The sequence below is a fragment of the Nycticebus coucang genome, chromosome 10, assembly GCF_027406575.1.
Source record: "Nycticebus coucang isolate mNycCou1 chromosome 10, mNycCou1.pri, whole genome shotgun sequence".
In the NCBI taxonomy this organism is placed as follows: domain Eukaryota; kingdom Metazoa; phylum Chordata; class Mammalia; order Primates; family Lorisidae; genus Nycticebus; species Nycticebus coucang.
Window position 1 is genome coordinate 110324922 of NC_069789.1, and position 12380 is coordinate 110337301.

The 12380-nt window shown below is 49.5% G+C and overlaps 1 pseudogene; it reads left to right on the forward strand.

Moving 5' to 3' along the window:
- Positions 1 to 4196: 4196 nt before the first annotated feature.
- On the forward strand, positions 4197 to 10008 carry LOC128596522 (leukocyte immunoglobulin-like receptor subfamily B member 3; annotated as a pseudogene).
- Positions 10009 to 12380: the final 2372 nt, after the last annotated feature.

Genomic DNA, 12380 nt, shown 5'->3' on the forward strand with positions numbered 1-12380 from the left:
GTGTACATATACCACAATTTATTAATCCATTCATGGGTTGATGGGAACTTGGGCTTCTTCCATGACTTGGCAATTATGAATTGAGCTCCAATAAACAATCTGGTGCAAAGATCTTTGTTGGAAAGTGAATTTTGGTCTTTTGGATATACACTTAGTGGAGGAATTGCAGGATCAAGAATGGAAGATAAAGTATCCGATGTACTCAGTATTTTTATGAAAACAATTTATAATTACTCACACTTTTTAATGCAAGATAGATCACAACTATAGCCCAGAATGAAGGAGAGAAGGGGAGGGGAGAGGTTTGATAGAGGGAGGGTAAACAGTGGGACCACACCTATGGAGCATATTGCAAGGGTATAAGTCAAATCTATTAATCATAGAACATAAATGTCTTAACATAATAATTAAGTAAATGAAGTGAAAGCTATATTAATTAGTTTGATGTAAGCACTCCAAATTATATAAAATATCAACACATTGTACCGCACAAATGCATAAATGAATTCATGGTCTATGTATATGACTTAACAAAAGGAAAAAAAATAAAGCAAAGCATGGAGAAGCATAGACTTTTCCAGAGAGATGGGAAAAGGGTCTCCGTCAGGAGTGAGAGGAGACCCTGACCCCCAAACAATACACTGGTGCTAAGTACTTCATCCTAGATCCCCTACAATTACCTGCAGCAGTTTTTCACTGGTTCCCCAAGGTCCTTGGGTATTCTTCCTTATTTCTTATTGGTCACAGGTTACCTTAGCTACTGCATGTGCCCCAGTTCCCCTGGCGTGTTAACAATAACAATACCTGTTATTTCCAGGTAATTGTTTGGTGGTGACTGATAGTCTTGTGATACGTGTGACACGTTCTGTGTGCTCCATTCTGTAACCATTATTGCAACCTAGAAACTACTTTGTGGAGAACAGGATGTACTTGATCAACCAAGTCACAAGGTCCCTGAAACTCATTGTTTGTTACAGGGCCCCTTTATAACTTCTTTAGCTAAAGGCCAGACTTTTCTCCTACTTCCCTTGTAATCAAGGGTCATGTCTACAAAAAGACACTTCTTTCTATCAGATTTGGATGCTTCATGTTTTTTTTTTCTCTTCACTGCTCTGACAATTAGAACTTATGCCCTCTCACCACCTCTATTTGACATCTTTCATCTTTGTCTTGCTACTGACAGTAGAGAAAAGTTTTGAGTTTTTCACCATAAAGCATTACCCTAGCTGTGGCTTTTTTATGTCCATTGTGTTGAGGTCCATTCCTGTTATTCCTCATTTGGGGGGTTTATCATAAAATGATATGATCATACATTTTGTTGAATATTTTTAAAGCATCTACTGAGATGATCATAAGATGACTAAATATTTTGTTTTTGTTTTTTTGCAAACCGAGTCTCACTCTGTCACTCAGGCTAGACTAAAGTGGCATTATCACAGCAAACAGCAACCTCAAACTCCTGGGTACAAGGGATCCTCCTGCCCCAACCTCCTGAGTACCTAGGACTGTAGCTGCCTGCATTGATGCATGGTTACATTTTATATTTTTAGTAGAGACACATTCCTCAGGGGATTCTCCCAGCTCAGACTCCCAGAATGGTAGGAATACAGGCATGGCTTTGATTAGGGCCTGCAGTGAAAGAAGCCTTTGCAACAAGTTTAGACAGCAGACAGCCTGAAACCTGTTACCAGCAGGTGCAAAGCTTGGTGTCTGTAGCAGATGAGGTTCCTTCACAGAACGTTTGGCAGTAAACTGTAGATGAATTGGCAACATAGACATTTAAGACTCTGAAGCTGGATGGTGCCATTTCTGTAGAGAACGCTTCTCCATTAGTGACACTGCTACTAGGCTGCAGTAGAGTCTGAACCCTTGGTTGGTCTCGAACAGGCAGGTTACCCTGTGACATGAGCTGTCCATCATGAACTGGGTGTGGACTGACCAACCAAATAGCCCACTGTGCAGGCCCAGCTGCTCCCATCCTCAAATGATAGTGCTTTATATGAGATTTGGCAGGCCGAACGATGACTTCACAAACATGTCCACGTCCTGATCTTCAGAATCCATAGACATGGTACCATGATTAACTTCAGGATCATGTGGTAGGGAAATGATCCTGGAACATCCAGTTGGGCTCAATGTAATCACACGAGGACCTTATAAATGAAAGAAGGTCCAGAGGGTAAGAGTCAGAGAAGAGAAGACAAAAGCGGACGTTAGAATAATGGGCTTGCTGGCTTTGAGGATGGAGGGGTGGGAATCAAGAAATGCAGGAAGCCTGTAGATGCTTGAGAGAATGTAAGACAAGGGATTCTCCCTGGAGCCTCCAGAAGGGACACAGTCCTGATAACAACAGACAATAGTCTAAGGAGATACATTTTGGACTTCTGACATCCAGAACCTTTAGATAATGACCCTGTGTAATTTTAAGCCTCTAAACTTGTACTATTGCTCAGAGTAGCAAAAGAGAGCCCCCACACTGAATATCAGCTTTATGATAATCTGAGCTCCACAAACTCAGGTTTTCCCTAAATTTGATCAGTAATGTATTTACATGGTCAGGTACATTGCACAACTCAATAAACATGTGCCGATGCTTGGGCAGGGTGGAGTTGAGACCAGGAAGACAATGACGAATGATCAGAGGAGACTCCATTTCTGTGTGAAATGTCTGCAGAGAGCCTGAATCAGAACCAAGCTTCTGGAAAGATGGACAATTCCTCTTCCTGAGGGACTGCTGTTGTGACAACCCATGATGGGGAGGCCCACGTTTCACCATGCCCACACCCTGTGTGTCTGTCTGTCCTGCAGGCACCCTGGTCTCTTCCATCTACATAGCCTGGGCCAGTGGGATATGCCATGACCCCCATCCTCACAGCCCTGTTCTGCCTTGGTGAGATGTGAGGAGGGGCTGGGAGGCCCTGGTCTGGGAGGGATGCCACCTCACATCCAGGCACTACTCCATCAGGAGACCCCAGGGGCTTAGGAGGATCCTGCAGAGCAGGGGATGTGCTCAGCCTTCAAGGGACAAAACTCTGACAGGGAATTCTCTTCCAGGATTGAGTCTGGCCTCCAGGACTTACGTACAAGCAAGTGAGTCTGCCCCCACCTGCCCTAGGTCCCAAATGGGGAGAAGGGGACTCCCATGGGCAGCTGGGGATGGGAGACACCATCTCTGGGCTGATTGGGAGGGACATCTGAAGAGTCCTGGGATGAGAGCTGGGATCTTAGAGATGGGAAGGTCTTGGGACCCAGCCTCTGATTTCCTTCCAGAGCCCCTCCCCAAACCCACTCTCTGGGCTGAGAAAGAATCTATGATAACCCAGGGATACCCAGTGTGAGGGGACCCTGGGTCCCCAAGAGTGTCAACTGGATAAAGAGGGACACTTAAAATCCTGGGACAGATAGAAACCACTGGAGCCTAGGTATAAGGCCAAGTTCAACATCCCATCCATGACAGACCACCATGCAGGCTGATACCACTGTCACTACTATAACTGTGCTGTGTGGCCACAGGTGGTGACAGGTGCAAGGACACTTGGGGGTCCCAGCCCCAAGTTTTGCCCTCAGGAAAGCCATCTGCTCTGAGGGGTGTCTCCCTCTCCGCCCAGCTCTGGGGGTGATATGGGAGGTCTGAGCCCCATTTCTCATGCTTGCTTCCTTCTCCTAGATTTTTATGGTAAACCAACCCTGTCAGCCCTGCCAAGCCGTGTGGTGACCTCAGGAGGTTCCGTGACCCTCAAGTGTGCATCATGGCCAAAATTTGACAAGTTCATTCTGACTAACGAAGGACAACAAAACCTGTCCTGGACACTGGACTCAAGGCAACCCTTCTTTGGGCAGTTTGAAGCCCTGTTCTCTGTGGGTCCCGTGACCCCCAGCTATAAATGGATGTTCAGATGCTACGGGTATCACAGGGACAACCCCCAGGTGTGGTCAGAACCCAGTGACCCTGTGGAGCTTTTTATATCAGGTAAGGAGATTTTGTCCTATGCTGTTCATTTTTGAGACTCCAAAAATTTCACTGGGAGCCTTGCTTCCAGTGAGCCTCAGGTGGGAGGGTGGGGTGAGGAAGCAAGGGCTCTGGAGCCAGAGACCCTGAAAGCGAGAGGCAGTGACACCTGCAGGGCTAGCACAGGACACTGAAGAGGTGGCAGGAACCAGCACCTGCAGCTCATGGCCTGTCCTTCCCCCCAGGTATGTCTAGGAAGCCCTCCCTCCTTGCCCTGCAGGGCCCTGTCCTGGCCCCTGGACAGAGCCTGACCCTCCAGTGTTGCTCTGATGTTGGCTACGACAGATTCACTCTGTCCCAGGACAAGGGACAGGTCCTCACTGAGCTCTCTGGCTGGCAGCCCCAGGCTGGGCTCTCTCAGGCAGACTTCTCCCTGGGCCTTGTGAGGGGCTCCCATGGGGGTCAGTACAGATGCTTCGGCAGATACAACCATTCCTCAGAGTGGTCAGCCCCCAGTGACCCCCTGGACATCCTGATCTCAGGTGAGGAACCCAGTGGGACTCAGACTCTGCACAGTTCTTGTTGGGGGGGGGAGGAGAAGAGAGTGATGGCTGGGAGGAGGTGGGGGTCTCAGGTAGAGAGAGGGACAGAGACCCAGAGGTAGGTGGGGAGGAGGGACTCAGAGACACTGAGACAGGAACACCGAAGGAGAGGCCCAGGGAAGTGTCACCTCAGAAAAAGGTAGGAGGCTGCCCTCACCTCTCCTTCCACTCTCTCTAGGACAGCTCTTTTACAGCCCCTTCCTCTTGGTGCAGCCGGGCTCTACAGTGTCCTCAGGAAAGGATGTGACCTTTGTGTGCCAGTCATTGAGCCCAACAGCCACTTTCTTTCTGGCCAAGGATGGGGCAGTTGATCCCCCCCTGCACCTCAGATCAAAGCTCAGAGCTGGGCAGTACCAGGCTGAATTCTCCATAAGTCCTGTGACCTCAGCCCATGGAGGTACCTACAGGTGCTATGGCTCTCGCAGAAGCTCCGTCTACCTGTTGTCACAGCCCAGTTATCCCCAGGAGCTCATGGTCTTAGGTGAGCACCCCTGACCCTGCCCTCTGAGAGGAGAGCCCTGGGGGAGGGTCAGCCAGGGTGCTCACCCCTCAGAGTCAAGGAAGCCGACAGGGGCCTCTTAGGTGCCCTAACCCCTCCCCCATCACCTGCATTGGGAAGACAACAGGTAGGTGCAGGGAGGGTCTTGAGAAGGCCGCAGCACAGATGTAGGGGGAGAGTTTGAGTGACAGTAGGAGCTCCAGGGGTAGCAGCACCCCTCACACCCTCCCTGTGTTAATTCCAAGAACCTGCTGTGGAGCCTAGCACCCCACCCACAGATCTGACTTCAACAGCTAGTGAGTCCCAGGGGTATTTTGGCTCAGTAGGAGCACAGCCCCCCACTCCAGGGGAGCCCCAGCCCCTCACCTTATTATTGTTCTCGTTCTCAGCACCCTCTGGACACCCCAACCCGCCACCCACAGAGCAGACCTCAATAACTGGTGAGTCCCAGGGTTATCTGAGCTCAGAAGGAGCACAGTTTCCATTCCCCCAGGGGGAACTCCAGACCCTCACCCTGTTATTTTCCTTATTCTCAGAACTCTCTGTGCACCCCAGACCTCCACCCACAGATCTAACCTCAACAGCTGGTGAGTCCTAGGGGTATCTTGGCTCAGAAACAACACAGATGCCCCCCCACTTCACGGGAACCCCAACCCATCACCCTGTTCTTGACTTTATTTCCAGCACCCTCTGGGCAACCCAGCCAACACCCCACAGAGCTGACCTCGGCTCAGGGGTCTTAGGGGTATCTTAGCTCAGTAGGAGCACAGCCCCCTCACCCAGGACAGCCCCAGCCCCTCACCCTGTTATTGTCCTCATTCCTGGCACCCTCTCTGCCCCCCAGTCTCCCACCCACAGAGCTGACCTCAACAATTGGTGAGTCCCAGAGCTATTTCAGCTCAGTAGGAGGAGCACAGCCCCCAACCAGGACGGCCCCAGCCATTCACCATGTTAGTCTCTTTATTTCCAGGAGCATCTGTTTAGCCCAGCCTTCTACCAACAGAGCGGACCTCAAGGGCTAGTGAGTTCCAGGGGTATCTCAGCTCAGAAGGAGCATAGATTACACTCCTCCACGGGAGCCCTGGCCCCTCACCCGGTTACTGTTCTTATCCTCAGGACCCTCCATACACCTGAGCCCCAACTCCACAGAGCCAATCTCAACAGCTGGTGAGTTCCAGGTTTATCTTGACTCAGAAAGAGCACATCCCCCCCACCACAGGGGAGCCCCAGCCCCTCACCCTGTTACTGTCTTTACTCCCAGCACCCTCTGGGCACCCCAGCCCCCAACCCACAGACTGGACCTCAACAGCTGGTGAGTCCAGAGATATCTTGGCTCAGTAGGAGCATAGCCCCATACCCAGGACAGCCCCAGCACCTCACCCTGTTATTATCTTTACTCCCAGAACCTTCTGGGCACCCCAGCCCCCAACCTACAGAGTTGACCTCAGCAGGTGGTAAGTCCCAGGAGTATCATGGTTCAGAAGGAGCATAGCCCCACCACCCAGGACAGCTCCAGCCCATCACCCTGCTATTGTCCTCATTCCCAGAACCCTCTCTGCACCCCAGCACCCCTCCCACAGAGCTGACCTCAATGGCTGGTGAAGGGGCACAGCCCCCCACCAACCAGGAGAGCAGCAGCAACTCACCCTGTTATTGTCTTTATTTCCAGGACCCTTCATGCACCCCAGTCCCCCACCCACAGAGACGACCTCAGCTGGTGAGTCCCAGGGGTATCTCGGCTCAGAAGGAGCACAACCCCTTCCACCCTAAGGGAACCCTGGCTCCTCATCCTGTTACAGTCCTGATTCCCAGGACCCTCCATGCACCCCAGTCCCCCACCCACAGATCAGACCTCAGCAGCTTGTGAGTCCCAGGTTTATCTTGGCTCAGAAGGAGAACAGCCCGCCATCTCAGGGCAGTCCCAACCCCTCACCCTGATATTGTCCTTATTCCCAGGAGCCTTGGTGCACCCCAGCCCCCAACCCACAGATTCTACCTCAACAGCTGGTGAGTCCCAGGGGTATCTTGGCTCAGAAGGAGCACAGCTCCCCACCCCAGTGGAACCCCAGCCCCTAACCCTGTTATTCTCCTTCCCAGGACCCTCCATGCAGCCCAGCCTCCAACCCACAGAGTCGAGTTCAACAACTGGTGAGTCCCAGGGGTATCTTGGCTCAGAAGGAGCACAGCCCCCTACCCCAGCAGAGCACCACCTTGTTATTGCCTTTATTTCCAGGAACCTCCCTGCTCCCCAGTCCCCCACCCACAGATCTGACCTCAACAGTTGGTGAGTCTCAGGATCACCCCTCACCCCACAGGGTCAGTCCCCAGAGTGGTGAACGAGGGGCTCTGAGCTGGGAGGTTGTAGGCCCAGGATAGGCAGCACTGAATTGTGCCATCGGTTCAGGCTCCTCTGGGGCAGGGACATGGACAACTCCTTCCCACTTGGACTCCAGGTGTGAAGGGAAGAGGCCTGAGGACAAAGCTCCTTCCAGGTCTGGCTCCTGCTGTGACTTCCTGGGAGAGGAGGTCCCAGAGAAGCCTCCAGGAGTAGACTGGGCAATGGCCTTTCCCACCTGCCGCTGTCACCTAGGCCCTGTGCAGGGCGGGGAGCAGGGCTGTGGTGTGGGGCATGCAGCTCCACACATCCCTTTAGCTCAGGGTCAGCTCCTGTGGAGGAAACAGGGCTGGAAGTCAGCCTCAGGGTCACTTCCCAGCTCTGCCACCTCCTGGCTGAGTGCTCAGGGGCAGGAAAGTCACCTCTCTGAGCCTCAGTTTCATACTCTGTGAAATAGGGGGCTCCCATGTTGCACAACGGGTGAGGGCTAAGGTGATGATGCACACAGTAGGTGCTCAGTTAATGACACCATTCTTCACTCCTGAAGTCACTGTTGCCCAAGGCCTGGGAAGGTTCTTGGAGGTTCTGATTGGGGTGTCAGCGGCCTTCATCCTGCTGCTCTTCCTCACTCTCTTCCTCCTATGCTGGTGTCAGGGAAACACAGGTCGTTGGGTGAGTAGGAAAGGGGGACCTGGGGTGGCAGCGTGGGCTTAGGCACAGCCACAGAGAGGCCAAATAGATGGGGAGGGTCTGGGTAGAAAAGCTGCTCCAGTGTTTCCACACTAGGACACTCTGGAAAGTGTGGACGTAGCTCACATGCCTGTATTTAACCACCTGTGGAGCTGATCAGGGTCCTGCAGTGTGTACAGCATCTGTGCAGGGGCGTCCCCAGGTTCTCTGTCCCCCTGAACTCCTGTGCAGGGCAGGGACTTCTAACCCTGTAGGGCTGAGACTCTCTGTACCTTCCTAGACCAGAGAGAGGCTGATCCCCCATGACTTGTGGGAACTGTGGACTTGGAGCCCAAGGACAGAGGCCTGCAGCAGAGGTAATTCTGCCTGAAGACCCCAGACTACACCTGCCCACAGCCCCCTCACTGCTCCTCAAACTCTGTGTCCTCCCCCAGGTCCAGTCCAGCTGCTGATGTTAAGGAAGAAAAATTCTGTGAGAGGAAGGGGATGCTTAGGGGGAAGATGGGGACCCTGGGGGGAAAGAGGAGCCATGAAGGTTCAGTAGCAAAGGGGGAGAAGGTGGGGAGAGTTTGGGGCTCAAGGGGAGGTGGTCTGAATGCCCCAATAGGGACCATGGGGGACATCATAGAAGCTCCCTGAATCCCATGGCCCCATCTCAGAGTAGTGCAGGGGACAAACCCTTCATTCTGCCCCAGCAGATGCTGCCATGAAGGACACTCAGCCTGAAAACAGGATGGAGTTGGAGAGTCAGGTGAGATCCCTGTCCCTTTCCAGGGCTCCAAAGGCCTCCTGTTATCACATTTAATCCAGAAGATACTCCACTGTCCTCCCTTCCATCAGCTTAGCACTGTCCCATGGTGGACCTCTCCCCCCGCCTGCTGTGACCTCACTGCCCCCTGGTTTCCTGTAATATTGGGGTCCCTCCTTTCCAGATCCCCATCCTCTGCCTGATGTCTGGGTGTCAGAGAGCACCTCCAGGCCTCAGAGACTACATGAATCACTGAAGTACCTGAGTCCCCTACTCCCCTTCATCCCTTCATCCTGCAGTGTCCATGGGGAGCTCCCCCTTGATTGGGCTGGGGGGGGGGCTGCAGCCACAGCAGGAAGCACAGCTGCCCCACCCTCCCTGCACTCACGTGTCAGGAGACAATGAGCAGGTACATGCATGGCATCCTGAGTGCAAAATGCCATGATGGAAATAAAGGGAGAAAAGGCAGAGTGCGTGGGGAGGGAGACCTGTCTGGGCTAGGAGGGGAGGGATGTCTGATCAGGCATCCCCTGAGAAGGAGCCTGGAAGGAGAGGACACCCAGTGCCCGAGCACCTGCAGCAGACGAAACTTGGCAGGAGGATGGGCCTGCAGCTGGAGCCAAAGGAGCAGGGGAAGGGTGTGTGGACAAGAGGTCAGACTGCAGGAAGGAAGTGGCCAGGCTCTCCCAGGTCCTAGGAAGTTCCCAGAGTGTCTGTCAGGAAAGTGACATAGTCGGTCACTCTAGAATCAGTGTAGAAACTTACTTAACAGACTTCGAGTGGCATCCAGGAGACCCCATCACTCTCTCCAGCAGAGCCCATATGACAAAGACCCCCAGAGAGTGATGTAGCCTATCTTAACCACTCCACAGTCAGGTAGGAAGAGGCCTCCCATCCTTCCCCACTGTCTAGCACATTCCTGGACATGTGGGACAGACAGATGCAAGGGGACAGGCAGGTGGATCTTTCCTTCCCAGGCCTCCCTGCCTCCCCGCCTCCCAATCACACACCTTCCCTCTCACTCACCCCCCACTGCTGACTGCTGCACGTGACGACCCCCATGACATGACCTACACCCAGGTGCACAGCTTGACCCTCAAATAAGAGACACTGGAACCTCCTTTGTCCCAGGAAGGAGACATTCCTGCAGAACCCAGCCTGTATACTGCTCAGGCTGTCCAGTAGCCTAGGATGGACTCCGACCCCACATGCTACATGGAGGGAGACTCAGGGACCAGGAAGGCCCAGGGGCTGCCCCAGTGGACACTAACAAGAGAACCCCAGCCTGGACCCCTAACAAGACCAACAGGATGGAGCTGAAAGACATCCTTTTAGTAAAGTATCTCAAGAATGAAAAAAAGTATCCAATGTACTCAATATTATTATGAAGCCAAATATAAAAACTTTCTTACAAATGATAAGATACAAATATAGTCTAACAAGGGGGAGGGGGGAAGAAGGGAGGGAAAAGGGAACATGTTTAGTGGGGGGAGGGATGGCATTTGACAGGGTCTCGACTAATGTGCACAATGCAAGGGCATATTTCTAAACAACTAAGAGTAAACCGTAAATATCTTACCACAAAAAAAAAGTAAGTGAGATGAGGGTTATGTTAATCAGTTTGATTATCAAACTGTATTGTATATCAAATTATCACATTGTACCCCATAAATGTATACAGTTATGATTTAATTTAAAAATGTAAAAGAAAATAAAAATAAAAATTAGCTTTCTTCAAAAAAATAAAGACCAGCAGGTAGTCCAAGGATCTTTTGGGATTCACCTGATTCTGCATCAGAGATAAATAACACCCATGTCTGCATTTTGGAAATAAAAACTTCTCAATAATTAATGAGTTAAATGAGAAAATCAAAATACAAGTGATATGCTTAACTGATATTACTCATTGAACTATGAAATTGAAAAACTGAGAATCATGAATGGATTAGAAAAAAAAAATCTAAAAATTGATGACATTGGCTATCATTTTAAGAAATTATAAAGAAAATTACAAATTATCCAGAAGAAGGTGTTAGGAAAGGAATAATAATAAGAGGCATGAGGAGATACTACTGAGTACCAGGAAGTGGAGAGGTGGTTCATATTAGTAATTCCAGCTACTCAGGAGGCTGATCCAGAAGGACCAGTTGAGCATAGGAATTGAGACCAGCCTGGGACATATAGCAAGCCCCTGATTTAATTAAAAAAACAATTTTAATGAAAAATTCAATGAGGCCAAATAAATTTATTTATTTATTGAGACAGTCTCACTGAGTTGCTCTGGGAAAGTGCCATAGCATAATCATAGTTTACATCAATCTCAAACCCTTGGGCTCAAGCAATCCTCCTGCCTCAGCCTCCTGAGTAGCTGGGACTACAGGTGTCTCCCACAATGCCTGGCTAGGTTTTCTATTTTTAGTAGAGACAGGGTCTTCCTATTGCTCAGGCTGTTCTTAAACTCCTGAGCTCAAGGGATCCTCCACCCTTGGCCTCCCAGAGTACTAGGATTACAAGCATGAAGTACTGCACCCACCTGCTTTTGATGTATTTTTTGTTATTTATGAAAGGTAAGGGTAGCTTGAGTTTTAATCAATCAGTATAACTCAATATATTGAGAGAATAAATTTTAAGAACATTTCAATAGATGCAAACAAAGCTTTCGGTCTGTGTATTTGTTCATATACCTGTTGACCATTTGTATGCTTTCTTTGGAGAAATGTCTATTCAGTTCCTTTGTCTACTTTTTCGTGGAGGTTATTTGTTCTCTTGCTGTTGACTTCTTTGAGTTTCTTATATAGTTAGGACATGATCCCCTTCTCAGATATATGGTTTCCAAATATTTTCTCTTGCCCCTAGATTGTCTTTTCATTCTATTGTTTCCCTTTGTGTCCAGAAACCTGTTAGGTTTATGCCATTCCACTTGTCCATTTTTGCTTTAGTCACTTGTATTTTCAGGGTCATATCTAAAACATCTTTGCCCAGGCCAATGCTTCAGGGCTTCTTTCCTATCTATTTTGAGTTGAGTTTTATATGTGAGATAAATTCAGAATCAGATATCTTGCTTCTGAAAGTGGATATGCAATTTGGCTAGCACGATTTATTCAAGGGACTGCCCTTTCCCCATTGCCTGGAAATGTTAAAATCAATTGACCTTAAATATTTGGGTTTATTTCTTTGCTTTCTTTTTTTTTTTTAGAACATGTTTTATTTCTTTGCTTTCTTTTCTGCTCAGGCTGTTTTCATACCAATTCCATGCTGTCTTGATTGCTATTCCTTTGCAGGAGATTTATGTTAAAATGAGAAAATACATATTATTTATATTTTCGTAAGTAAACTAGAAGTTTCACTTGGTTAAAAAAGAAAAGAAAACAGGTTGGTTGATGCGTCCAGCTTTGTTCTTTTTGCTTGAAGTTACTTTGGCTATTGAGATTCTTTTGTAGTTCCATTCAATTCTTAGGACTTGTTTTCTACTTCAGAAAAATGTCATTGGAATTTTTTTTATTTTTTTATTAAGTCATATATATATAGATCGTGAATACATTTATGTCTTTGTGGGA